Below are 26115 nucleotides of genomic sequence, written 5' to 3' on the forward strand. Positions count from 1 at the left end.
ATGTTCATTTATATGGTTTGGGTGATGTGATTTTTTAAGTTAATTATTTAATTATGATACTTGAATAATCATGTGATACTAGAATTATTAAATATTATTTGATTAAAAGGAAACATTAAAATATAAGGATATTGAATCAATTCATAATTAATTAAATATGTGCATTTAGGTTAAAAGACATAATTTAAAGATCTAATTATGGATGTTGTAAAAGAGTAATTGAAATATTAAAACTTAAATATCTAATTATCATAATTATTTAATAACAATAATAAAATTAATGTTTCACATAATTAGTGGGACTAAATTATTAATTAATATAATATTTATGCTTTTTAAAAGAATTTTGCACTAATAAATAAAGTGAAGTAAAGGGGAAAACCAATATTTTGATTAAAAAGTGTGTTAATTGTGCATAGAATAAGTAATAAATCAAGTTATTCAATATTTAATTAAAAGAGAGTTTCATTTTGTAAAATAACAAGTTAGAAAAATGTAAGAAGGATTAGGAATCATTACGAGAGGCTTGTTGGTCATTTTAGCATACACAAGTTTTAGGAGAGAAAATTAGTGGATCAAAGTTAATAGAACTTTTTAAAGCTTAGGAATCTTTTGGAGAGCATGAACTAATCAAATTTCTCAAATTTTGATTGTTGGTTTCAGGTAGAGTTTGAAAACTCATTGTAGAAATTTTATTTAAAAATATATGTTTGTCTTGTGTCTTCTTCGATGCTTGCAATTTGGTTGTTGATATATTATATTGATTTGGATCAAGAAATATATTTGTGGATTTGAGATGGAAAACATGCTTGATCTTATTATAAGAAAACTTGATTGTGAAACTAATAGATTTGGAATACTGTAGAGAAATATAGAAAATTATCAAGATTGTATCATTTTATAAATCTCTTTTCAATACTAGAAATTTTAATACTAAAAAATTGGAGAAAATTAATCATAAAATTAGTTAGGTTTTTATCCAATAAAAAATCATAGTAAGATTGTCGAAACCCTTATGAGATATTTTACATATAAGTTGTATACTTTTCCTCCAAACCAAAGTTCCCAGACTTTAACTTGATGCTAACTCAACAAGGGTAACTTAACTCATGAACCAGCTCAAACTTAGCCATGGCTTAGCAAAGTGACAAAACCCTTGAAGGCTTTATGAAGGTTTACCCTTACCTTTACCCTTTTCTATCATATATTGAAACTAATAGGGCCAACCTTATTCATGATTTTGGACCTAGTAGGGTTGGCCTGACTCATCATCCTAGACCCAATAGGGTTGACTTGATTCACCAACTTGGGATACTCAACTGTGAGGCCTCGCCCCAACCCTCTGTAGCCCTAGTTGTTATTTTATCATTTTGTTACTCACGACTCGAGATGGTCGAGACACTATTAGATACTTGAACATATCATATTATTTCATGTTGTGTGATGTTGTTTTCAGATATTGATGTCCGTCATTTAATGCTTTATGTATATGTATGTGATGAATTAAGTAAAAGGTAGGATTAACACATTGATTTTAGAATCTTTATGATTAAGGATATAAGTAAGATGCCAGAAAACCCTGATTTATGTATGTTTCAATTTATGTAAATTTCGGATACGTAGATATGTACATGTGATTTTTGGGACTACTAATGTGTGTAATGAGTGTGCAGATATTTTAGTCAAGGAAACCGACGAAGGAACAGAACTGATCTCTATGTGCTAATTTTCAAAACCTTGTTGTTCGTAATTCATGTATTGTGCTGTGAGATGTATGTATATATATTTTTGTGTTCGGTGAGTGATAATGTTCGTAACTATGTTTGTTAGTGTCGCTTGACACTTGTAAATTGTTTATGTGCTTCAGTGTGTTGTTTAGGGTTAGTTGTTTAACCCAGGGACCTTAGTTGATTTTAGTCAATGTCAGTTTGCTAATTGAGTTCTTAATCGAGTTTAGTCACCCTTAATCCAATTTAGTGCTTAATCTGCTTTATTAGAGTTGTTAGTTGGTCCTAATTATTTCCTAGCCTTTGTTTGGCTCTAAACCTTTTCCTAAGGCTTCAAAACATGAAATAATTATACCCAATGGGTATGGGTATGGGTTAGGGGTCTTTTCCAACCCCTAAGCCCCTTTTGTTGACTTTTGAGGCCACTCAAAAAGTCTCTTTTTGCCCTTGTGCGAAAATTGCAAGTGGTTACCATGAGTTGTCTTACCCCACCTCCTTTTTGTGTCTAACCATGGTGTGGGTTGAGTTAGGAGCTTCTAGATTTGTAGGTGGGTGGGTGTAGTTATTGCTCCTTTTGGGTGGTTGAGCTGGAGGCTTATTTAGAGGCCTTCATTAGACTAGTGGAGGTTGTTACCCAATCTCTACATTTAGAGAGGAATGCTTGAGGGTTGAATGAAGGAAAGGGATACTCTACTCAAACTTGTTCATTTCCATTACCTCTTTGTGAAGGTAGGAAATTCTCATCTCCCCTATTTAGTTTTTATGTTTTGTTTCATGTTCATGTTACCTTGTTGTTGTTTCACTGTTTATATGGATGTGGGTATGTTGGGAAGATTTGATAACCATGTTATTTTGGTTTTTTTTCCTTTCTTATTTATGGTTGAAATTTTGAGTTTTCCTTGCATGGGTGTTTTGGTATTACTCACCCTTGGAGAGGGCAGAAGTGACCAATTTTGGGAAAGGTCTGTTTAGTTGGACTCCAACCAGTGTAGAGTCTCTTCTCAGGATGAGAAGAGGGATAAAGGGTAGGGTGTTATGGGCCCCTACCTATCAGCACAAACCTGGTATGAGTATGGCATGTTTAAATGGAATAACGGAAGTTCTTGGTTATTAGCCCCGATTGGGCATCTGAATTGGTGTTGTGCTTGACTTCTCCTATTGGAAGAATCCACCTTTCCCTAGTCTTGATTCATTGTGAATCCTATTGTGTAAACCATGTATGATTATGCATGTTTGATTTTCTTTTGGTTCTGCTTGGTTGTCACCCGATCAGTTATTGGTTTCCTCCATGGTTCTTGAAAAGAGATTCAGAAAACATTACAAATTCCTTGATTTTGATCATGAGGAAAAATTTGATTTAATTGTTGAAATTTGGGATTGAGATCCTATTGTAAATTGTATTTTAAACCTTATTGTAAATGGCAACGAAGCCGAGTTTTCTTCCTGGTTCTTTCTCGGCTGAGCCCTTGAATCAGGTTGATAATAAAATAAGTGATTGAGTAAATTTTGCTTCTCTTAAAATTTTCGTATTCTATGTTGTCATATGAATGTGTATCAAAGATAAGATGAAACAATGATGTGCAATTATGCAAGATTCAAATTGTAAATGTATGGTATCTCCTTTGAGCTTGGTATGATTTAGTTTATGGATGGTTGTGTTGAAAGTGAAATTGCAAGAACATGTAGGAAAGAATCATGTTAAGTTATCCAAACTTAAATTTTAAAACATAATAGAGGACAGAACTTGGTGTGTCTTGATACTCCAATCAAAATGAATAGAGCATTATCATTTGATCTCTTATATTCTCAATTGCCTTAAGACTAGTTTAGTCATTATGTTGTTCCAATGTTGATCCATCAGTTATAATAGATAGTTAAATGAATATGTAGATGGTTATTTCATGAAATGTAGGTATCATTGAAATACATAGCATCTGAGGTGCATGAAAATTATTAAGCAGGAATTCATAAGGAATTTGCGTAGATTTTGATGATCTTGCAATAGTTGATTTGTTGAGCATAATGCATAAAAAGGTGGTAGATTAATATCATTTAAGAATTAAAACACCAATTCTATAAGACTATATAGTAAGACCTTAACCATCAAATAAGTTTTCAAAAATACATAGAAAAGAGGCCTATAGAAGCACATTTTCATTCTAGAAATTGTATGAAAAACTCAAAATTTGGTTGATGCTATTACAGACTATTAAAATATTCACATCACAATAAAATAAAATAAAACTTATAACCAAATTCTATTCATTATGACAAAATATTATAGTTTTAGTAAATATCCTAGATATCAAATTGGCTACCAATAAAACCTTTTTAACATTAATGCTTTATCCTTCCTTGGGGGACGTCAGCTTTGAATGGAATTTTTTTTTATTAGTTTAAAATTTGCAAAGGCATTAGTCATCATACAGATGACGTCACCCTGTCCCTTCTCTGGCTTTCGCATCATCAAAATAAAGCCTGTTGCAATGTATCAAGGAGGATTTTATTGGGAATGAACTCACCCCTTGCATGCATTAGTCTCCCACCCGTTTGTGGGTCTGCACAGGTTGTGTAGGGCAGTGCGTTATCCCAAGGACAGTGCTTGGGAAGCGCTTCCTTGGGAAGCACCGCCCATAGCATAGGGTGTAGGGTCTTAGGGGTATAGGGTAGTTTTGTAGGAAGTTTTAAATTTAGTATTTTTTTTTTTATGTTGTTGTTTTATTGTTTATTTGTAATGGTGTTTTGATAAATGTTTAAATAAATTAGAGATAGATTTTAGATTTATTTGTATTAGTTTGTAAGTTATCTTTAGTAGTTAGTTAATTAATTTTATTTGCAAGATATTTTAGATTAGCTAGTTTAGTTAAATCAATTTAGTTATTTAATAAATTTTAGAAAGGGTTCATTATTATTCAGTTAAATTAATGCTTAGTAATTAAATGTTTATATAGTTAAATATTAATTGGTTAAGTTTTAATTCGATTAGTTATAGTTTAGGTTTTCTTAATCATAGTTAGTTTGTTTTAATTATGTTAGATTATGTTGTTTTGTTAATGGTAAATAGTATTTAATTAATTTAAAGATTAGATTTCATTGGATGTGATCAGTTTAGTTGTAAATCAACTTAGAAAGTCATAACGTAATGATTAGATTTGTTTTCGAATATATATATATATATATATATATATAGTATAGTTTAGTTGTTAATATAATTTTATTTTTGTGCCAATTGAATTTGGTAATCGATTTGCAATTGCATGAGAATTAAAATGGTAAGTGTAGTTTGGTTATGAATTAAGTAATATGTTAAATTAATATTAATCATAGGTTCTACCATCTTTTAAATAAGTGTAACGTTAGTGCTACATTGATATGATTTTAACTAGTTTAAATGTATTTTGATTTATATTTAGTAAGATTTTGATGGTTTATTAATTTGTTAAAAATAGTTGAAAGGTTAAAGTAATCAATTTGATATACATATATTCAGTTGAATGCTAGTCAAATTGTTTTTCCTTAAAGTGACTTTTCAATATCGATTGGGTTGTAAATTGATTGTTGTCTAAAAAGTTATAGTTGATTTTGATTATACATTTTCAATGAATCTAAACTCGAATACAATTGCCTTGTCATTTAAATAATTATTTTCTTATTGTTGAAAGATAATGTAAGAACATAAGTTAATCGATATAAATCTTATAACCAAAGTTTCGAAGCTTAATAATATAACCATCCTCTTGTTTATAATCTTCAGACGTAATGTAGAGAGACTGACTTAAACTGTAATCACAATCATTTTCAAACTTAGAGTAATTTTATCATTATTAAAAAATAAAAAATAAAAAAATAAAATTTGTGTGTGTTTTTGCCCTCATAGTTTGGGCATGACATCAACCAAATCATGGAGAGTTTGGGAACCATGATTCAAATGAATTACATTAGAAAAGACAATTAGATTTAAATTAATAGACTAGACTTTTCTTATTAGATTTGTATAGAATATGATGTAAAAAAATGCCTTAAAACTATATATCAAAATATATTATAAAAAATACATATAAAAAAAAATATTGGAGGAGATTTTAAATACCATACTATCGATGACTACCATAGATAGTGTATATCTACTATCATAGATTGTAGTTACCTATGGTAGACCACAATCACCTTCAATGGATTATGGCTACTTAAGGAAGCCTGTGACTATCCATGGTAGTTCTAGCTCCTATATAGTCTTCTCCCTCAAAAGGGAGGTTGCAAAGAGCCTTCAAGATGAGACCCATGGGCCACATCTCAAATTTTTTAAAATATTTTTTATTAATATTAATTTTATTAAAAATTAATATAAATATAATATGTTAAATATAATTTTTATTAATTAAATTTTATTAAATTTATATTTTATTTTATTAAAAAAATTTTAATTCAAATTTATTTAATTTAAGATTTATTAATTTTAAATATTATATGAAATTAACTTGATTAAAAATATTATACATGTTGATTTGAGTTTGCTACTAATATTAGAATTATAATTGTTAATAATGAATATTAACAAATTACAAATGTATTATTATTATTATTATTGATTAAGCAATATTGTCATTATTTATTTTGAAATATTTAATTATGAAGAAAATGCTTCCATTTGAAAATATGTATAGCATTGAGTTTGAACATATCCTTCAAGTCAAAATTAAACATTAGAAAACAATGAAATTTAAATATTTGACTAAAAACCCCAAGTTTTTGTATGCTTCATTCAAGTTTTATGATAGTTATTTTATGGTGGTTTTATGTGAGTTATGTAGTCGATCAAAATACGATGTAAATAAGATCTTTTGAGATTCTTTTATAGTGATTTTTCTCATTAGATCTTATGATGGTATGTTTGGCTCAAGTTGGTGCTTATATTTTTTGGGAGGTCAGTGCCTCCATCCCCTCTAGGTAGGTGTCTCTGTCTAGCATAGACTAGTAGATTTTTTACATGTGCTTAACCACCTCCTAAGGATCCTTGTCTCTAGCTTTTGTAAATTTCATTGATAGCTCAAGCTTTTAGTGTAATGACAACATTGATTCCAACAAGTGGTATTAGAGCATTGGGTTATGGGTTCAAATCCCTTAGATCATGCTAAGTGGGGGACTATTGGGAGGTTGGTACCACTGTCTAGCATAGACTAATAGATTTGTGACATGTTCTTAACTACCTCATGTATATGCTTGTGTCTAGCTATTGTAACATTCATTGATAGCTCAAGCTTTTGGTGTAACAGTAGTAGTGATTCCAACAATGTTATGATATTTACTTTTAGGAATAGATTTGTGATATTGTAAGTTTTGAGAACTAGTATAATTTATTGTTTCTTGTCATGAAACTAAAATTAAACATCAATTATTTTATTTTATGGGACATAATTGTGGTTTATGAGCTTTGAGAATGTATTCTAGGCTCATTCCATGTGAATGGCTTGCAATGGGAGTCAGGGCCCTAAGTTTCTGCTAAGGTAACTCATTGTAAGTTGACTTAATAAGTGATAACTTAATAAACTTTTGGGAATGATTTTAAACATTAATAAGATGATTATATTGCCACATCCATGTCTTAAGTTCTTTTATAGGCTAAGGATGGGAATGGGATAATACCTATTGAGGTATGAATGGTATACATTATCTTCATGAGAGGGTATTCTAGTTCTTCATAGGTCATGTTGAGGGTTTTGTGTCTAGATTGACCAATCTAGGATAACTTAATGCTTGAGGGTTCAGGGTCTAGTGAGAGGCCAATCTAGGATAACTCAAGTAGCTTGACCATGTGATGGTACTCCCTATTATGCATTCTAATTATCCTTTATAGATTTTATATTTTTTCTGGTGGGTTTTATTTATCATGAATTGTTACTTATTGTTGGATGTTATTATTTTTTCAGAAGTTATTTATTGTTGTTGGTGGGTACTTATTTATGATTGATGATTATTATTTGGTTATTACTCTTTTGGCATTCAAAATTTGATTTGGAAGTTTGTAATCTTTTATTGGTTGTATCTTTTTGGTTTTGATACTTTATTTGAACTTGGTATCTAGTTGTTGACTTTGGCATGTGGTTTTGGTATTGGTTGACTATTTCAATTTTATTATCATTTCCTTATTAGTAGTTTATGGTGCCCTCAAGAGGTATAAAGATATTTCAAGATTACTTACCTATAATTTTTTTTGATTTTATATCCATCTATGGATCATGTATTATCTCTCTTATACAATGGAAGTGGGCTTTATTAGGTTACCACAAGGTCAAGAGGTAATGACTTCATACTATTTGAGTGTACCTTATAGATTGACACTGATGTTGGATGTTCCTTTGATGTAGTTACATTATTACAATTCATATATCTTGGAAAATTTCTCTTCAATTGATGTATCTATGTATTCATTTTTCTTGTACCTTCAGATCCTATGAGATGATGTATTGTATTATTTTGTATTTATATGATTTTACATACCCTATGATATATGTAGTGGATGTTTTTTTTTGGATGAATTTCATTGTATCATTTGTATTTATGTATTTTCTTATGGAAATACATATTTTTTATTCATCTATGGTTATGGACATTGTTCTTAAGATTAAATTTAGTAAGTAAACTTTCCTACATGTTATTCAAAATGAAGGAACCCTTGAGAAAGGAAAAATTATTTGCATTTCATAATGTGTGTTTGATATGTATATGTTATAATGCTTTTGCATTATTATCAAGATGTTGTATAAACCTATGAGGAAAAATATAGTTCAATAAATAGTGTAACATAATAGGCTGATTTCTTATGGGTTCCTAGGGTGTGACATATGTGATAATGACAACCACAGATTTTGTATGTTGTAGGATGATTATTAGCAAAAGAAAGTTGATATACGATAGGATAAGATATGATACCTCATATTTGTTTAGAAGAATTAGTATAGACATTATTTCTATGTGCATTGAGTCTTATTTTCAGTTCTAGATGAGTTACAATTTGTTTCATGAAGACCAGTAGTAAACCATTTTGCAAGAATTATTATTAGAGACAATTGGTCATATGTTCATTGTATCTTATTAGCAAGCAGGAAGTAATGTTAGTGAGATTGGGATATGATATAAGACATGTTTGTATACCTATTCTTGAGATAAAGAATAATTTGGGATATTCTAGAAAGGTCATTATTGTGTTACATGTAATATAATTTACTAGTAGTTGATAGTGTTGAGGAAGTGTATATTTTATCATTATAAAATGTAATATCTTTGTTTTAATATGTGGGAATTTTATTTTAATATGTGTAATGATGCTTCTAAAGGTGTGCATCACTTAGCAAAGACCTATCTTATTAAATGTACATTGAGGAAGCTTTAAGAAGCTAACCTAATTAATTAGTTTTAAGGGGTATGAAGGATAGATCTTTTCCTTGGTTAAGGGAAGTAAGTGTATCATGTGTGTTGTATATATGATTTTTTGATGCAAGATTTGATGTTGGATAACCAAAGAAAGTAGTAGTTATGTTTGATGATTTAGGTGAGCTTTAGAGAAACTATTTTGGCAAGCAACTTGTAGACCAATCAGTTCATTCTTTTGGATATGTTATCCTAAAGGTTTATTCTTCATAGTTATTGGAGCATTTAGGCAGTGTGTCAACATTTTCTTTTGATTAGGCTTTAATATGGTTGGAACCTTTTAACAAGGGGTCAAGGTCTCATAATGAGGATATGTCCTTTAACAAGGATTATTTAACTAAATTCATTCTATGTTTACAAGGAATGTATATATTAGTACACTATCTTATGGGTCCCATCCCCACTGAGATTTTCCCTCAGACCAAGGGTTTCCCTAGTAAATAAATCTTGTGTTATAGTTTATGATTTCTTAGTGTTGTGAATCATTATTTTAATTTTCAGAGTTTATATTTATAATTTTTCATTTAATTACATTTGGTTGCAATTGATTCACCCCCCATTGCATTTGGACTTTACTTCTTAACAATTTTATCTTTGAAGAAGTTTCCAAATGTATTAGGAGTTTATTTTGTAATAGCTTTGGTGGCCTAGATGCCACTAGTAAAATTATATACTACTGGTTCAAAATTATTTCCACATTTAGTTTCCTTTTACAATAAAATCTCTCCTTTCTTGACAAGTACAAACTCATGTTGACCCTAAAGGAAAACACATGCTGCCGAGCAGTTGTGACTACCAAGAAAACTAAGAGCCACCAATCACATAGTGGTTGCTGAGATTTATAGGGGGAAACACATGAGCCGAGGGAAAAAAATAAATATCAAGCATGACAAAGCATCAAAAAGTTACATATGGCGAGTTAGAGAGTTTTGTATATATGTTTGGGATGATGAATATTCTCATGTAAACCATTTTTTTAAGATGAAATAATTTTTTTTAGATCAAGGAGTTATTCAAGGAGGTAATTATGCATGTAATTATGTGTAATGCCTTGCCAAGGGGTCTAAAGAACTAAGTTTGCCAAACAATTTTTTTTTTTTTTTACATGAAAGATAAACCATTTACAACTTATACTTAATAACAGAAGAAATAGAAACAATTCAAATGCAAGTAAACATAACATACATAACAGGTTACATTCTTTAAGGATCCCTTAATGTTGGATCACATCTAATCATAACTATTTATGTTTCCATCTAAGTACTACATCCACATAAAATAATAATGAAAAGTCCAATGTTCTTAAATTACATTTTCAAATGCTCAATCATCAACTACAAATGTCACAAGGTATGAAAGGCTTAAAAGAATATACATCCAAGTAAATAAAGTACATCATCATCCAATATTAATCCATGATATGATAACATAAATGAAACCACAAATCATACATGATACATCATCACAAAAGATATAAACATCCATCATGATCATAAAACACATCTAATCTAAATGTACAATTCCTCCCAACCATAAATAGCATCATTAGACCAATATGGATCCTAGTCATCCCTTCATGCGTAACATCCCAAAGCACCGAAGAGATCATGGGCTATTAACATAGTAGGAATGTCACTCCTAAAACATACTACATCATATGCAAAAAAGAAATTTAACATGCAAAGTAAAGCATAAGATAACATCATCTAACATATGCAAGTCATCAATATAAAAAACATACAAGTAAATACATCCATCATAAGGTATATTACCTATCATAATGATCCAAGAACAGAATGAAGATAAATACCAACCAAGAATACTCTAGCCACGATGTCTCGAACGGATCTCAAATGATAAGAGTGGAAATACACTACCACACAACCCCATGGAACCTAAGTGGTCCACTCCCACCATGCTGAAGAGATAATCTCAAGTCCTAGATAGGCTAACAACCATAAAGCATAAATACTCTCCAAGTCTAGGAATCCTAAAAGTATACTAACTCAAAGATTCCAATCACAAATTGACATCTAATCCCAAAGGCACACAATGACATGTAGGAAACCTACTATGCAAGTGGAAAAGTGTCATCGCATATATCATGGAGAAGTTACTCTAGCATTTAGCTAAACTCCACGGGTTCCTACTGATCCTCATGCGACCACTAGTATCCTCTCATACTGACAAGGCATACTATGGAATGCAAGGTCACAACCAAGCATTCTCTCTACTCCCATCCTAGTCTGTACAAGCACTCGAGGCATGAGTGAGAACCAAAAAAATTATCTTTTTAGGTTCATTTAATCCCCATTTAGTTTGTAAATGTTATCACTTATTAACAAAACTTACAATGAGTTACCCTAGCAGCCACTTAGGGCCTCGGCCCCCATTGCAAGACACTTCCCAAAACTACAAGTAGATAGCCTACCCTAAGCTCATGGAATCATAAAATCACCCCAGTCCTATACAAGCAATTGGAAAGAAATACCAAAAGATAATCCACAATAAGAATCATCAAATATCCACAATAAAACCATCAAATCTCCATGAGCATCTAAAAAGCATCCATAGAAAATCATGACCACAACAGTTCTCTATTGGCAACTAAAGGCATCATTGATAATCAAAATCATCCATTGGTTTTCAATAACCAAAATATATCTCAAAATAAATCACAATATCCATTGGTTCTCAAGAAGCAACCAAGAATATCTCAAAATCATACTGATCAAAGACTCCAAAATGGTTGAGTCAAAACATGTCACAACATGACATCATCAAGAAATATATCAACACTTCAGTCCCATCAAGGTGACTGGAAAATAATCCAAGGATAATTGATTGATGACTCAAAAATATGGTTAGTTCAAGTGTCTCAGATACAAATAACTCAGCTTCACTCAAGAAGACTGATAAGCAATAACAACAAGTAAATAAAAACATCTCATAGAGAATTCCATCACATAACCATGGTTGGGTTTATAAAGATCAAGACCAAATAAGATCAACATGCCATCACATCTCATAACTCCCAAGCCTCTGGTAGATGTCCTATAACTGGTCAACACTAATCAACCCAAAACTCAAAATAGATAGCATAGAGAAAACACAATGCAAACACATGTTTTGGTTTACTAAAATCACATAGTTGAATTGAATGTCGAGGTTTCAATTTCTATTTGCAAGTATACTTCAAGTGTATAGGATTATCATTTGACCTACAAGTCAACCCATTTGTTTTCCTGATAGCATTATCCTTTCCATTATTTAAAATTACATTCTAAGAATAACTTAAGGATAAATATCTACTCATTAAACTAATCATCATTGACCTTTAATTAAATTGTTCTCTTTATTTAACTAAGATCCATATTCTAATTGAGATAACTCTTCTTTAATGTTACTTCAACTTTTCCAAAAAAAATGCAAGGAACATATTCTTTTAAATTATAAGAAAGCCAGTTACTAGTCTTCGAATAAGAAGATTATTAATTCAATCAATTAACATAGGTACACAATCCATGATCTTTTATCATTCTAATAATACTTAATTAAAACTCAATATCACTAAAACTTAAGTCTCTTGATTAAATCATCACTAACAACCATTAAAATATCCAAGGTCATTACTCAAGTCATTAGAATAATACTTATCAACTTCGATGTAAGAATCATATCAATTAAATACTCTATTACATAACTTAATTATTAATTAAATCTAATTAACTCTAATTAATTGATTTAATTAATAATTACATAACCATATCAACAACCCAATGAACATCAGTTGATTAATAACTAACTATAATTTGTAAGTTATAAGTCAACTACTATTTTCAAATAATTAGTTTACAATTCCTTTAAACACTTCAAGGACAATCATTTATTTAAAATAATCCTCATTGATTTTAAGTAAAATCAATCTCATTAATAATTCAATTAATCAATCCATTGCATAACTTAATTGATAACTCAATGATTATTATCAAGCAAGAAGACGTCCTTTAACCCTATAGTTATCCCATTTAAATAGTATAATCCTCGTAATGTTTTGAAATCAACCTTTCTAAACTCAACTAAGGGTAAATGTTTGAATCATTATAATTTAATGTTCTCTCAAGAGATGATTCTAATTTAATCATTATCATAATAGAATGAATTTTGTTTCCTCTATCTCGACCAATTAGTCTCGTTAAAACTATTTATACCATCATTCATTAATAATCTTATCCATTAGATAAATGATCTCATAATTCTAAAAACTTATTCATATATGGAATTTCCCCTATAATAGTTTTTTTTCACTGAAATTAATTTCCTTAAAACATTCTAGGATAATCATCTTTATAGATTTAATAAGATAACCGTCAACTCTATCAATCTCATTAATAATAATTCAACCTCATTAATTAACCTTAATTAAATTATATTTAATTAAGTTAATTAACAATTATATACTAATCTTCAATCATCATCTATTAAATTTAATCAATCTTAATATTTTTTTTTCTTTTAAATTGACCTCATTTAAAAATCCTTTTACTTAAATTGACTAATAATTAATTACACTTCTTCTACTATTAACTAATATTAATTAAATTATATTATATTATATTAGTTAATAAATCATATAAATCTAATGCATAGTAATAAGATTCTATTCAAACCTGTTGTAGCGGTAGAATAGAGAGCTTATTGTTAGATTGTGGTGACTGATCAGGAAAGTACTGTACATACTGTACATATGGCCGACATGTTATAACCCTAAAGCGGTTTAATACTTGTATAAAAAGGGCTTAGGGTTGGGTATTTTTGATATGTGGTGATACAAAATTGGTTCTTGCGGCGGTATTGAGCTGTAAGGGATTACAGATTGTAATCAGGTTGTAATCACTGGATTGTAATAAGATCGGACTTGCTGTTTGGTGGATGTAGCCCAGGGATTGGGTGAACCACGTTAAGTCTTGGTGCCTTGTGTTCATTTCTGTGTGTTCTATTATTTTTGTTATTGGTTATATTTGCATGTAGTTTTTTTATTTCTGTCTGTGGTTTATCCTAACAAGTGGTATCAGAGCCTAGTTGTTTCTCAGTAATCCTCTGTAGGAAAGTCTCACGGTTAAGTGGGAGTCTCATGGTTGAGTGGGAGCAATGGCAGATGATGGTATGCTGAGGGTTGATAGGTTTAATGGGCAGAACTTCCAGTTATGGAAGATGCAAATGGAAGACTATTTATATCAGAAGGATTTATGGAAGCCGTTGGAAGGAAAAGCCAAGAATCAGGGAACTATGTCAGAGGTTGAATGGGATCTTTTGGACAGAAAGGCACTCGAAAGCATTCGGTTATGCTTGGCACCATCGGTGGCATTTAATATTACAAAAGCAAAGACGACAGAAGATTTGATGAAAACCCTAGCGACACTGTATGAAAAGCCCTCCGCTTCAAATAAGGTATTTCTCATGAAGCGTTTATTTAATATGAAAATGGCAGAAGGTGGATCTGTTGCAGATCATTTAAATGAGTTTAATACTATTACTAGTCAATTATCTTCTGTGGGTATCAATTTTGATGAAGAAATTAGGGCTCTCTTGATTTTGTGTTCTTTGCCTGAAAGCTGGAATGGCTTGGTAATGGCGGTGAGTAATTCTGTTCCTGGATCAAGTACCCTAAAATATGATGATGTGATCAGTGTTATTTTAAATGAGGAAACTCGTAGAAAATCCTCAGGTGGATCTACATCAGGAAGTGCTTTAAATGCACAAAGCAGGGGCAAAATGACTGAAAGAGGAAGTAACTCTGGAAATCGTGGGAAATCAAGAGGAAAGTCAAAGGGGAGGAGGTCTCAATCGAGAGGACCAAATGATTGCTGGTACTGTGGGAAACCAGGGCACAAAAAGAAAGATTGCTGGACTCGAAAGAAAAATGAAGGAGATAAATCAGATGGAGACAGAGAGGCAAATGTGGTAAGTAATAAATCCAAAGAGGATGCTTTGCTTCTGTCTTTAGAGAGTGTTGATGATTCATGGGTTTTAGATTCTGGTGCTTCTTTTCATGCTACACCTCATAGAGGTTATTTCATTGATTATGTCCAAGGAGATTTTGGGATTGTTTATTTGGGGGATAATGAACCCTGTCAGATTGTTGGAAAGGGAAAAATTAAGATTAAGTTGCAGAATGAGAATCACTGGCTACTACATGAGGTAAGACATATTCCAAAGCTAAGTAGGAATTTAATTTCAGCAGGGCAACTCGGTGATGAGGGTTGTGTAATTACTTTTAATGATAAAAATTGGAAGGTTTCAAAAGGTTCCCTTGTAGTAGCAAAAGGTGTGAAAGTAGGAACCTTATATCTTTGTACAGGTCATATTGTTCCTTCTACTTTGATTGTTTCAGGAAAAATGAATATTCAGGAACAATTACTGTAGTTGAGCAGGGAGAACAAATAGCTGCTGTAGATTCTGATACAGCGCTGTGGCACAATAGACTTGGGCACATGAGTGAGAAAGGTATGAAAGTACTTCATTCAAGGAAAGTTTTACCAGGTCTAAAATGTGTGAATATGGATTTATGTGAAAGTTGTGTGTATGGAAAACAAAAGAGAGTGAGTTTTGTAAAGACAGGGAAGGAAAACAAAAAAGAGAAATTAGAGCTTGTGCATACAGATGTATGGGGACCGGCTCAGGTATCTTCCCTTGGTGGCTCTCATTATTATGTTACATTTATTGATGACACAACTAGAAAAGTATGGGTTTATTTCCTTAGACAGAAATCTGATGTATTTCAAACTTTTAAGAAATGGAAATGCTTGGTTGAAAATGAGACTGGTAAGAAATTAAAATGTCTCAGATCTGATAATGGTGGTGAGTATTGTAGTCATGAATTTGAAGATTATTGCTCCACTAATGGTATTCGTAGACAAAAAACTATTCCAAGGACTCCACAGGAAAATGGAGTGGCTAAACACATGAACAGGACTATAATGGAGCGCGCAAGGAGCATGAGGTTGCATGTTGGGTTGCCCTTACACATGTGGGCGGAGGCTGTCAATACTGCACTATATTTGATTAATAGAGGTCCCTCTACTCCTTTGGGCTGTGGTATTCCAGAAGAAGCATGGACTGGTAAGAAGGTGAGTTATTCTTTTCTCAAGACCTTCGGTTGTGAAGCTTTTGCTCATATAGACTCTAAAAATAGAACCAAGCTAGAAGCAAAATCAAAGAAATGTTTCTTTGTTGGATATGGCATTAATGAATTTGGCTATAGGCTTTGGGATTTTGAAAATCATAAAATTATAAGAAGCCGGGATATCATATTCAATGAAAAAGTGTTGTACAAAGATCTGTTACAGCAACATGAGAAGAAAGAAGATGATTATGCAGTGTTGGATGATACTCCAAAAGCTGATATTCCAGCCATTCCTCATGATGTACAACAACTGCAACAACAAATACCACACACACCAGTGAATGTTAGACGGTCAACAAGGCCAATTAGACCTCCACAAACGTTTTCTCCCTCTTTGTATTCTATTTTACTTACTGATGCTGGTGAACCTGAAAGTTATGATGAAGCTGTGCAGGTGGATACTAAGATTCAGTGGGAGTCTGCAATGAAAGATGAAATGGACTCTTTGCTGAAAAATAAGACATGGGATTTGTGCAAGTTGCCTGCAGGTAAAAAGGCTTTACAAAATAAATGGGTTTATAGGTTGAAAGAAGAGGAAGGAGGTAAGAAAAGATTTAAGGCCAGGTTAGTTGCAAAAGGATTTGCACAGAAAAAGGGAATTGATTTTGATGAGATATTTTCTCCTGTTGTTAAAATGACTTCTATTCATACTATTTTAAGTCTTGTGGCTATTGAAGATTTGCATTTAGAGCAGATGGATGTTAAAACAGCCTTTCTTCATGGTGATTTGGATGAAGAAATATATATGGCTCAGCCACAGGGTTTTGAGGTCAAAGGTAAGGAGAACTTAGTGTGCAAATTGAAGAAAAGTTTATATGGCCTAAAGCAAGCACCTCGGCAATGGTATCTGAAATTTGACAGTTTTATGCATGAGCATGGATATAACAGGTGTCATTCAGATTACTGTGTTTATTTTAAGAGGTTGGATGATGATAGCTACATTATTTTATGTCTATATGTTGATGATATGCTTATAGCTGGGTCTAACATGCATCATATTAAGGGGCTAAAATGCCAGTTAGCACATGCATTTGCTATGAAGGATTTGGGGGCAGCAAAACAAATCCTTGGTATGAAGATTTGCAAAGATAGGAAGAACAAAACATTGACGCTATCTCAAGCTGATTATGTTGAGAAGGTGTTGCAACGTTTCTCTATGGAGAATGCTAAAGCTGTCAGCACACCTTTACCTGGTCATTTGAAATTGACTAAGGAGATGTGTCCCAAGACACAGGAAGAGGAGGATAAGATGTCCAAGGTACCCTATGCTTCAGCTGTAGGAAGTTTGATGTATGCTATGGTATGCACTAGGCCAGATATTGCACATGCAGTGGGATTCGTTAGCAGGTATATGAGTCATCCAGGTTTTGAGCATTGGAATGCTGTCAAGTGGATTCTCAGATATTTGAGAGGAACATCCAATAAGTGTTTACACTTTGGGGGCTCTACTACTGATTTACAGGGCTATGTTGACTTAGATTTGGCTGGGGATATTGATACCAGGCGGAGTACTACAGGTTATGTCTTTACTGTTGGTGGGGCAGCCGTGAGCTGAGTTTCTAGGCTACAGAAGATTAATACTCTCTCCACTACAGAGGCAGAGTATGTTGCTGCTACAGAGGCAGCCAAAGAGATGATATGGCTTTAGTTCTTCTTGGAAGAATTGGAACATCCTTAGAAGGATAATTATTTGTTCACAGATAGTCAAAGTGCCATTCATCTTGCTAAGAATTCAGCTCTGCATTCTAAGACCAAACACATACAGTTGCAGTACCATTTCATTCGGTCAGTTTTGGAGGATGGATAGTTAAAGCTGGAGAAGATACATACCAATGAAAATCTAGCAGATATGTTGACAAAGGTTGTCACAAGGGAGAAGTTGAACTCCTCTTCAGCTTCAGTTGGTCTTTTAGACTAAATGTGAATAAAAGAACAATAGAGTCCAGGGTGGTTTGATCCAGTGGGAGCCCCATGCGGTAGTTGTATTGCTACAGGATCAGTCTCCAAGTGGGAGATTGTTGTTTAGTGTGGAGCCTGATCAGTCCCCAAGTGGGAGATTGTTAGATTGTGGTGACTGATCAGGAAAGTACTGTTATAACCCTAAAGCGGTTTAATACTTGTATAAAAAGGGCTTGGGTTTGGGTATTTTTGATATGTGGTGATATGAAATTGGTTCTTGCGGTGGTATTGAGCTGTAAGGGATTACAGATTGTAATCAGGTTGTAATCACTGGATTGTAATAAGATCGAACTTGCTATTTGGTGGATGTAGCCTAGGGATTGGATGAACCACGTTAAATCTTGGTGCCTTGTGTTCATTTCTGTGTGTTCTATTATTTTTGTTATTGGTTATATTTGCATTTAGTTTTTTTATTTCTGTCTGTGGTTTATCCTAACACTTATGTGATAGGAAGTCTAGTGGCGACAGGAAGATAACATACTATAAATTCAGAATTACATCACGACAGGAAGTCTAGTGGCTATAGGAGGATAGCATACAAAACTATAAATCCAAAATTGTGTCATGATAGGAAGTCTAGTGGCGAAAGGAAGTCTAGTGGTGACAGGAAAATAGCACGTAGAATTATAAACATTCACATATATATGTGTGTGTATATATATAAATATATATATTTATGCAAATTAGTATTTTCAAAGAGAACATATATTTATTTTTACACAAGAAGGGCTTTTCATTTCGAAGAATTAAGGATGGTAATTGTTCTCTAAATTTATCCATTAATTTCTCTAATAGGTTTAACTGTAGATTTAGAAACCCTTTTCAAATCTATTTATCAATTTGATTCTAATTCAAACCCAAACCTGATTTAGATCTAGTTCTTTCTCATTTGAAACTAGGGTTTCCTATTATTTTCTTTGCAACCAAATAAATACATATCTAGATTCCAATTTCAAGATTAAGGATTCATTCATGGAGTGTATTCAAACACATATAATAGACACGATGAAGAAAAGAAGATAAAGAGTGCAATAAAATAAGTGAAAACCATGAGTGCACTTGGACACTGATGCTAATTTTTCATGCCTCAGAAGTCCATAGAAAAATCCCTTCCTTCTCCAACATTCACAATTCCTCCATGATCCAAGTCAACCAAAATTCCCACATGACTAAAGTGCTTGAAGAAGCATAAGAGCATGTAGAAACATATGAGCATGTAGAAGCATATGAGCTTCCCAAATGCATGTAAGCTTTGAAGCTTGTCCAAACACAATAGGAGAACCTCTATTTAAAGGCCTCTAAGATGCATCTAGAATGTCTCTAGAAATAACTAGAAGATAAGCATGACAACTAAGCATGAGTCTTCTCCAACTTTCTGGATGAGTCATAAGGTTGTAGACACCATGTGCTCAAATAATATGCTAACTCCTAAGTGTAGACAACTTGTGCATACTTAGAGTGCAAACTCCTATGTGAGAAAATATTAAAATAATGTACATTAATTAATATAATATTCACTTTACTCTTTTCAATTAAATTTATTTATTTATTAAATCTCATGCACTAACTTTAATAATTCCACTTATTTTATCTTAATATATTTATATTTTAATCACATGCACACATCATGTAACCTATAATCTTTAATAATTTTAATATATTTTACCACTTTTACATTTATTTTTGAAACTTAATTGATAAAATATTTATTAACTTTAATAAATATTACCACATTCCAATTTTAAAATTATAATTTTTATCTTCAAATTTAATGATTTTATTTAATTAATTTCCTAATTAATTAAATAAAATAAATATTAAAATATCATATTAATTTTCTATTAAATTAAACCATTAATTAAATCTTTTAACTAGGCTTAATTAATAGAAAATACATCAAGGACTCATAAAATAAAATATGAAAACCCATCATAGCAAAACACATACAAAATCAAACCAAAAGGGTCAATATCATGAATTACATCATCTAACGCATTTGGAGGGTACTCAACTAAGATACTTGTCCTAATTTTCAATTAGGACAAATGGCTTAAAGGGTTAGGATTTGGACTTGAGAATTTATCTCCCCTCTCTTACCATTGAGATAATGTGATAGGGTACGCTCATCCTGGCAATTCAGGAAAGTCGATACCCGGTACTTGCAACCTGCATAAAATCCACGCATGTACAAGCACAATATATATTAAACTAAATAGGCAATGGCAGGAAGTGGTGCATCATGTAGATCCCGACTAGCGGGTAACTACGACTCCCTTCCTTAACCACATTAGACACACCATACATAAGAACAAACACCACACCATACACATGCAAGTATGGGGTAATTATCCATAATAAAAAACATATGATAATAAATCATCTTACCAATCATCATTAATAACTGCAAATATTGAAAATAATCATCATGCATACATGAAATGTAAATTCTAAGTGATCTCATCACATATCAACTGAATCCATAGCACAATATCTGATAGTCTCAAAATAATGCTGCTAACCATCAACATAAAACTAGCCCTAAAAGAGTTTGACAATGATAACAAAAATGCAAACTAGGGGCAGACACTACATTATGTGTCATTATTCCCTATATAATGAGATCAATCAATTAGAAAATTAGGACTAAGTAGAAAAAAGGATGGATCTTGATTATTTTTTGGGATCTAGAAATTTCTAGGATGGCTATTCAAGTATGATCCCAAGCCAGAGTTCTATTTTTGAGAGTTGAATAATTGCATGTGTGTGAAGTGAAGGTGAATTAAAAAGTTTTAAAGGAAGGAAAACAAGAATTGTAGAGAGAAATTATTGAAGATCTATCATAGAGAGGTGATTACATATTGGGAAGATGTGATCTATCATCAACATTTAAGTGCAAACTAAAGGATCAAGGTAGTGTTACATTTTAGCAGGTGTATGATGTAGTGAAAGGCATGAGAATCCCCAAAGGAGATATCCTAGACCCTAGCAATATAACCATGCAATGGAAACACAATAGAAAGAATTAATAACATAAGATCTAATACCAAATCACAACTCTTTATTTATAAAATAATTGTTGCATGCAATGTGTCAGGTTATAAGGCCTTCCTGGTTACAACCAAATACAATAGCAATTACAATAATAGTTTTACAAGATACCTAAAGATCCAATCCAAACCCTAGATAGTCTAGATCCACACTCTAGTAGAAACCGCAAGGAAGATCTCAACTTGTGCTCACAAGTCCACCAAGCAATCTCCTTGTTTTCTGGCCACAACTACTAGCTCTTCTCCAAATTCACTCCTATACCACCTCCTTCTTCTCCATGATGGATGAATAATGACTAAAGACTTCCCCACAACCCCTACTTATACCAATATAAGCCACAAGTTGGCCTAAAATACAAATTAAATTCAAATACATAAATTAAATGCCACAAGTTAGCCTGCAATAGCAATTAAATGTCCAAAATCAATGTCTAAGTAAAATCATGATATCTCCTAGCCACAATTTAATTAGAACTCATTCTTTGAAAAATATTTAGTACTCTAGGCCTTGTTTTATCCCTAAAATTTTCATCCTCTAGCTTGTTATGAAAAATTAGTTACATGGCCTGCAACAAGCACCAAATTCCCAAGCAAGGCCAAGCTCCATAGACCATGTCGAACAACCAAAGACCTTGTCAAGTTTCCAAACCATGCCAAGTCCCTAGACCATGTTGAGTAACCAAGACCATGTTGAGTCCCTAGACCATGCCAAGTAACCAAAGACCATGTTGAGTCCCTAGACTATGCAAAGTAACCAAAGACCATGCCAAGTTCCACAATACTTAGCCAAAATCCCTCCAAACATGTAGGATTGCAAGCAAACCCAAGATGCTCTTGCATCAAACACCTCAAGTTTGAAAATATGTTCTAGTAACTAGAAGAACATCTTATAGGATTCAACACATAAATCCCAAATTGTTTCTTCACATGCACATCCTCCAAGTCTTCAACTTGGACACTCTTTCCCTTATTTTTCTTTTTCTTCTTCACATGCACCATAGGTATTCTATAAGTCTGTTTTCCATGCTGATATCCAACCTTCTTAGAATCTACAAAATCAACTTGACTACCAATACTCAGGTTCCTCCTATCAATCTCTTCATTCTACAAAGGAATTAGGGAAAAATTCCTACCACCTTTCTCAATAGTAAACACATTCCTAACACAATCATGGACGACTCTACAATCATACTACCAAGGTCTACCAAGCAACACTTGACAACTATTCATATCCACAATATCAAACAACACTTGATCTTTATACTACCCAATCAAGAAATCAATAAGGCATTGCTCCCTTGCTTCCAAAAGCATGCTCACCTTGCAACCAGCCAATCACATAAGAACAAGGATGTCTCATTCTCTTCAAACCAAGTTTCTCAACCATCTCTTTAGCAAAAAGGTTATCAGTGCTACCATCCACAATCACCTTGTAGATTTTGTCACCAGACTTACAAAAAGTCATGAATAAACTAGTCCTCTGACAAGAATACAATTTCCTCTCACCAATTAGTACTCACTGAGCCAACAAACTCTCTCCTTTCTTAGGCTAACTATCTTGGATTGCAACCTCATTCACAATAGTAGTTGTCCTTCCAATCGGACATTCAAAAGATATATGCCCTTCTTGACCACACTTGAAATAATTTCCTTTGAACCCACCTCCACCTATCATTCATTTCTATTCAATAGGTTTTGGTTCACCTTCTTTTGGTTTAACTTATGCCAAACTATCCTGCTTCTCCTTCCCTCGAGAACTACCTTGATTCTTCCTCTTTAGCTTCTCCTCTACTCTCAAAGCATACTGATAAGCATCTTCAACTAAAGAAATTTTTAGCATACCAACCTCATCCTAAATATTGAGTCCCAACCCATTAATATATTGAGCTACCTTCTCTTTTCATAATTCTCTATGCACAAATTGAATAGTCAACTTGTAGAGCTCCTCTGTATAATATTTTATAGACATATCTTTCTGGTTTAGATTCTACAACCTTTTAAACAACTCAAGTTCATAATTAGCAAGAATGAACTTAGCCTTTAACTTAGTCACCATCAATTTCTATCTAGTGATCTTCATTTCACATTCCTATTCTCTATCTCTTTGTAGTTTCTCCACCAAAGAGCAGCATGTCCCTTCAACTTAGTTTGTACCAAACTTACTCTAAGGGAATCATCAATATCCTCAAGCTCCAAGTAGTTTTCCAATTCACCAATCTAATAAATTAGATCTTTAGGATTCAAAATATCTAAAAATTTAGAAACCTCCATCTTATGCTTTAGCTTTAGCTGAGATCCAGGTTGAGCAAACTAACTAGCATGATTTCCCATAGGTCTCTCCATATGATTAGTTCTAGCCTCACTACTTGATTTAGAAAATTCAAAGTCTTTAGCAACTTCCTCATAACCATCTTCAGTACCCACATGTCTAGGTATACCACCTAAAGCACTTACAAATTCAGCAATCATGTCACTCTTCATCAATACAATCTTAGATCTAAATTTTTCTCTCATCTTCTCTGAGATTCATTCTTCTATAGTATCACTAAGATTAGCAATTTCCCTAGGGTCTAATCTTCTTGGAGGAATCTTCCAAAATTTTAGCAAATCCTAAGCAATAAATCCACCAATCTAGAAGATCAATCAGCCACAAGATCAACCTTTGTCAACCCAGGTCCTAGTACAAGCTGCCTCAACTTCAGCGATCTGTCAACACACTTAGGAACAACCCCACTTTGATACCATCTAACATAGTACAAGGTCGAAGAATCTCCAAAGGAGATGTCTTAGCCCCTAGCAATATAACCATGCAACAAAAAAATAACAACAAGAAGCAATAACACAAGTTCTAATACCAAACCACAACTCTTTATTTATAAAATAATTGTTACATGTAATGTGTTGGGTTGTAAGGCCTTCCCAGTTATGGCCAAATATAATAGAAATTATAATAAAAATTTTGCAAGATCCCTCAAAATCCAATCCAAAGCCTAGCTAATCTAGATCCACACTATGGTGGAAATCCCAAGGAAGATCTCAACTTGTGCTTGCAAGCCCACCAAGCAATCTCCTTTTTTTCTGGCCACAACTACTAGCTCTTCTCCAAATTTGCTCCTCTACCACCTCCTTCTTCTCCATGATCAATGAATAATTACTAAAGACTTCCCCAAAACACCTACTTATACCAATCTAAGCCACAAGTCAGCCTAGAATACAAATTAAATACAAATACATAAATTAAATGCCACAAGTCAACCTGCAACAACAATTAAAGGCCCAAAATCAATGTTTGAGTAAAATTGTGATATCTCCTAGCTCTAATTAAATTAGAACTCACACTTCAAATTGTAGTTATTAATTTTGGCCTTCTTTAGTCCTTGAAATTTTCATTCTCTAACTCATTATAGAAAATTAGTTACATGGCTTGCAAAAGGCACAAAATTCCCAAGCAAGGCCAAGCTCCATAGCCCATGTCGAGCAATCAAAGACCGTGTCGAGTTCCTAGACCATGCCAAGCAATCAAATACCATGCCAAGCCCCCAAACCATGCCAAGTAACCAAAGACCATGTCAAGTCCCTAGACCATGCTGAGTAATCAAATACCATGCGAAGTCCCTAGACCATGCCGAGTAACCAAGGCCATGCCAAGTTCCACAATACTTAACCAAAATCCCTCCAAACATGCAAGATTGAAAGAAAACCCAAGATGCTCTTAGATTAGTGTATTAGGGTAAATGTCTTAATAGAGTGGTCCTAATAGGCCTATCTAAATCTCTTAATAAAGTTCTCACTTAATTGTGTATTATAAATTCATTAATCAAGGTAGATTTAACAATGTTGTAGGTTTTTAATAGGCTAGACCCCTCATAGAGTAGATCATCACAAGTGATGAAACTTTTTATCCCTAAAAAGTACACTTTATTATTGCAATAGTTAATATTTTGTGGGTTTCATACCCACCATAGTTTTTCCTTTAGTTTGGAGGGCTTCTACAATACCAAATCTAGTGTCATGTGTTGATTATTGCTTAAAAAATTTATTCATATTTTTAGATGTTAGATCTTATATTGAAAATGTGTCTCATGAATTAAGTATGAATGTGATTCATGTTTGAAGAGGTAAATATTTTATAAATTTTGATTTACCCCACCCCTAGCCCTGCTCTTAGTAGCTTAATTTCCTTATTAGATTTCCAATAGTTGGTATTAGACCTATGTTCTCTAAGCAAGAAGTATAACCTTTTGAGAGTTAAAGATCTTGGAAATGAAAGCCTACAAGTTGGGAAAGGTTATTGAGAACCAAAATCTTTATTTGTATCTTGCATATGAGAAAGTTAAGGCTACAAATGAAGAAATAAAGAAATTCTTAAAGAGAAGGGATGAGATGGAAATCCAGCAAAATGACATGCAATCCAAGGAGGAGAGTATTGAATACCTATGTGATGAAGGTAGATCTAGTGAAACTAATGAAACAATACTATATCTATTAGAGAAGAACAAAAACCTAAATGAAGAAATAAGAGCACTAAAAAGAGTACATGAAATATAGCCAATAAGGCTACATGAAGTGAATGAACCAAAAAAAATTGAAGAAGACAAGGTAATGGCTAAAGAAGACAAAAGATAGATGGCTGCAAGTCTTGATGAGAGAATCAATGAGGTATAAAGGCTAACTCACAATCAATTTGACATGATCAATTAGTTATTAAGTGCTAATAAAGAGATCACTAGGAAGGTAGAAGAGATTGCAAATATGAGATTTAAGAACA

Source organism: Cupressus sempervirens, chromosome 9, assembly GCF_028749045.1.
Source record: "Cupressus sempervirens isolate cs-2001-9-10 chromosome 9, ASM2874904v1, whole genome shotgun sequence".
Classification (NCBI taxonomy): Eukaryota; Viridiplantae; Streptophyta; class Pinopsida; order Cupressales; family Cupressaceae; genus Cupressus; species Cupressus sempervirens.